This window comes from Arachis hypogaea, chromosome 5 (assembly GCF_003086295.3).
Source record: "Arachis hypogaea cultivar Tifrunner chromosome 5, arahy.Tifrunner.gnm2.J5K5, whole genome shotgun sequence".
Lineage (NCBI taxonomy): Eukaryota > Viridiplantae > Streptophyta > Magnoliopsida > Fabales > Fabaceae > Arachis > Arachis hypogaea.
The window spans coordinates 110,973,559-110,977,868 of NC_092040.1; the positions used below are offsets into that span (position 1 = coordinate 110,973,559).

The 4,310-nt window shown below is 39.1% G+C and overlaps 1 non-coding gene across 1 annotated transcript; it reads right to left on the reverse strand.

The window, feature by feature from the left end:
- Positions 1–3,899: 3,899 nt before the first annotated feature.
- Positions 3,900–4,007, reverse strand: LOC112804895 (small nucleolar RNA R71). Its single transcript, XR_003203512.1, has one exon. It is a non-coding gene; the product is annotated as a small nucleolar RNA R71 (small nucleolar RNA).
- Positions 4,008–4,310: the final 303 nt, after the last annotated feature.

Below are 4,310 nucleotides of genomic sequence, written 5' to 3' on the forward strand. Positions count from 1 at the left end.
CGGCCACACTTATGACATAGGGTCATGATGAGCGGATAATTTGTACGCTTTTTGGCATTATTTTTAGTATGTTTTTAGTATGATCTAGTTAGTTTTTAGTATATTTTTATTAGTTTTTAGTTAAAATTCACTTTTCTAGACTTTACTATGAGTTTGTGTGTTTTTCTGTGATTTCAGGTATTTTTCTGGCTGAAATTGAGGGACCTGAGCAAAAATCTGATTCAGAGACCAAAAAGGACTGCAGATGCTGTTGGATTCTGACCTCCCTGCACTCGAAGTGGATTTTTTGGAGCTACAGAAGCCCAATTGGTGCGCTCTCAACGGCGTTGGAAAGTAGACATCCTGGGCTTTCCAGCAATATATGATAGTCCATACTTTGCCCAAGATTTGATGGCCCAAACTGGCGTTCAAAGTCACCATCAGAATTCCCAGCGTTAAACGTCGGAACTGGCACAAGAATGGGAGTTAAACGCCCAAACTGGCATAAAAGCTGGCGTTTAACTCCAAGAGGAGTCTCTACACGAAAATGCTTCAATGCTCAGCCCAAGCACACACCAAGTGGGCCCGGAAGTGGATTTTTATGTCATCTCTGTACACCCTAGGCTACTAGTTCTCTATAAGTAGGACCTTTTACTATTGTATTTTCATCTCTGGACATCTAGTTCTTAGATCATTGGGAGGCTGGCCATTCGGCCATGCCTAGACCTTGTTCTTATGTATTTTCAACGGTGGAGTTTCTACACACCATAGATTAAGGTGTGGAGCTCTGCTGTACCTCGAGTATTAATGCAATTACTATTGTTCTTCTATTCAATTCCGCTTGTTCTTGTTCTAAGATATCACTTGTTCTTCAACTTGATGAATGTGATGATCCGTGACACTCATCATCATTCTCACCTATGAACGTGTGACTGACAACCACCTCCGTTCTACCTTCGATTGGGTGAATATCTCTTGGATTCCTGATACACGATGCATGGTTGATCGCCTGACAACCGAGTGCTCGCCTGACAAACGAGCCAGCCATTCCGTGAGATCAGAGTCTTCGTGGTATAGGCTAGAACTGATGGCGGCATTCAAGAGAATCCGGAAGGTCTAACCTTGTCTGTGGTATTCTGAGTAGGATTCAATGATTGAATGACTGTGACGTGCTTCAAACTCCTGAGGGCGGGGCGTTAGTGACAGACGCAAAAGAGTCACTGGATTCTATTCCGGCCTGATCGAGAACCGACAGATGGATAGCCGTGCCGTGACAGGGTGCGTTGAACATTTCCACTGACAGGATGGGAGGTAGCCACTGACAACGGTGAAACCCTTGCTTAAGCTTGCCATGGAAAGGAGTAAGAAGGATTGGATGAAGACAGTAGGAAAGCAGAGAGACGGAAGGGAAGGCATCTTCATACGCTTATCTGAAATTCCTACCAATGAATTACATAAGTATCTCTATCTTTATCTTTATGTTTTATTCGCATATCACCATACCCATTTGAGTTTGCCTGACTAAGATTTACAAGGTGACCATAGCTTGCTTCATACCAACAATCTCTGTGGATCGACTCTTACTCGCGTAAGGTTTATTACTTGGACGACCCAGTACACTTGCTGGTTAGTTGTGCGAAGTTGTGTTTATGCCATGGTGTTGAAGACCAAGTTTTTGGATTCATTACTGGGGATTATTTGAGTTGTGAAAAGTATTGATCACAATTTCGTGCACCAAGTTTTTGGCGCCGTTGCCGGGGATTGTTGAGTTTGGACAACTGACGGTTCATCTTGTTGCTTAGATTAGGTATTTTTTTTCGGAATTCTTAAAGACGAATTCTAGAGTTTCATGATGATCTGTTGAAATCTGGCTGGCTGTGAAGCCATGTCTAATTTCATTGGACCGAGGTTTCAACTTATCATCACAAGAGCTTGTTGATTTCTATCAATCTTGCTGTTGGAGCAGTGATCTGCTAAGGCTTGGCTGGCCATTGGCCATGTCTAGTGTTTTGGACCGAAGCTTTCTTTGAAAGCTTGGCTGGCTGTGAAGCCATGTCTAATTCCTGGACCGGAGTCTTAGACTAAACATTGCATGATTCCTGGAATTCTAATTAAGAATTTTGATATCTTTATTTTCTTTTTCCACTTAATTTTCGAAAAAAGCACAAAAAAATTACAAAATCATAAAATCCAAAAATTTCTTGTTTGAGTCTAGAGTCTCATATTAAGTTTGGTGTCAATTGCATGTTTCTGTTCTTCTTGCATTCATGCATGTGTCTTCATTCATCTTCAAGTTGTTCTTGATGATTTCATTGCTTTGATCTTTGAATTCTCTTGACTTGAGTGTTTATGTGTCTCATATAGTGTCAGTAGTATACAAACTGCTAAGTTTGGTGTCTTGCATGCATTGTTATTTGATTTTAGTTGCATTTTGATTATTCCTCATGATTAAAAATCCAAAAATATTTTTAATTTGTGTTGTCTCAAGTCAATAATACAGAGAATTGAAGATTCAGAACATACAGCAGAGGAATTACACAGAAAAAGCTGGGCGTTCAAAACGCCCAGTGAAGAAGGACAGACTGGCGTTTAAACGCCAGCCAGGGTACCTGGTTGGGCGTTTAACGCCCAAAAGGGTATAGTTTTGGGCGTTAAACGCCAGAATGTGCACCATTCTGGGCGTTTAACGCCAGGATGGCACAAGAGGGAAGATTTTGTTTTTAATGCAGATTTTTTTTCAGTTTTCAGACTTTTTCAAAATCAAATCTTTTTCAAATCATATCTTTTCAATCATATGTTTTCAAAATTAATTTCTTTCTATTTTTAAAAAATACTTGCTATCAATCAATGATTTGATTCAACATTTCAAGTATGTTGCCTTTTCTGTTGAGAAAGGTTTAATGTTTGAATCATATCTTTTCTTGTTAGCCAAGTCATTAATTTTCAAAATCAAATCTTTTTAAAATGTTTTTCAAATCAGATCTTCTCAATCACATCTTTTTAAAACTAATCATATCTTCTTAACCACATCTTTTTCAAAATAGTTTTCAATCAAATCTTTTTGATTTCTAATTTCAAAATCTTTTTCAAAAAAAACATTTGATTTCTTTCCCACTTTTACTTTCGAAAATCAATTAGTGTTTTTCAAAATGTTTTCAAAATCTTTCACTCAATTTTCGAAAATTACTTCCCTTCTTCTCACATCCTTCTATTTATGGACTAACACTATTCCTTAATGCAAAATTCGAACTCCATCTTCTTTGATAAGTTCGAATTTTCTACTTCTGTCTTCTATTTTTCTTTTCCTCTGACACCTAAAGGAATCTCTATACTGTAACATAGAGGATTCCACATTTTCTTGTTTCCTTCTCTTTCTTATGAGCAGGAGCAAGGACAAAAGCATTCTTGTTGAGGCTGATCCTGAACCTGAAAGGACCTTGAAGAGAATGCTAAGAGAAGCCAAAGCACAACTCTCTATAGAGGACCTAACAGAAATCTTCAAAGAAGAAGAACCTATGGCAGCCGAAAACAACAACAATGCCAACAATGCAAGGAAGGTGCTGGGTGACTTTACTGCACCTACTCCCGACTTTTATGGGAGAAGCATCTCTATCCCTGCCATTGGAGCAAACAACTTTGAGCTTAAGCCTCAATTAGTTTCTCTAATGCAACAGAATTGCAAGTTCCATGGACTTCCATTGGAAGATCCTCATCAGTTTTTAGCTGAATTCTTGCAAATCTGTGACACTGTCAAGACTAATGGGGTTGACCCTGAGGTCTACAGACTGATGCTATTCCCTTTTGCTGTAAGAGACAGAGCTAGGACATGGTTGGACTCACAACCTAAAGAAAGCCTGGACTCTTGGGAAAAGCTAGTCAATGCCTTCTTGGCAAAGTTCTTTCCACCTCAAAAATTGAGTAAGCTTAGAGTGGAAGTCCAAACCTTCAGACAGAAGGAAGGAGAATCCCTCTATGAAGCTTGGGAAAGATACAAACAATTAATCAGAAAGTGTCCTTCTGATATGCTTTCTGAATGGAGCATCATAGGTATTTTCTATGATGGTCTCTCTGAACTGTCCAAGATGTCTTTGGATAGCTCTACTGGAGGATCTCTTCATCTGAAGAAGACGCCTACAGAAGCTCAAGAGCTGATTGAAATGGTTGCAAATAACCAATTCATGTACACTTCTGAAAGGAATCCTGTGAACAATGGGACCAATCAGAAGAAAGGAGTTCTTGAGATTGACACTCTGAATGCCATACTGGCTCAGAACAAAATATTGACTCAACAAGTCAATATGATTTCTCAAAGTCTGTCTGGGATGCAAAAT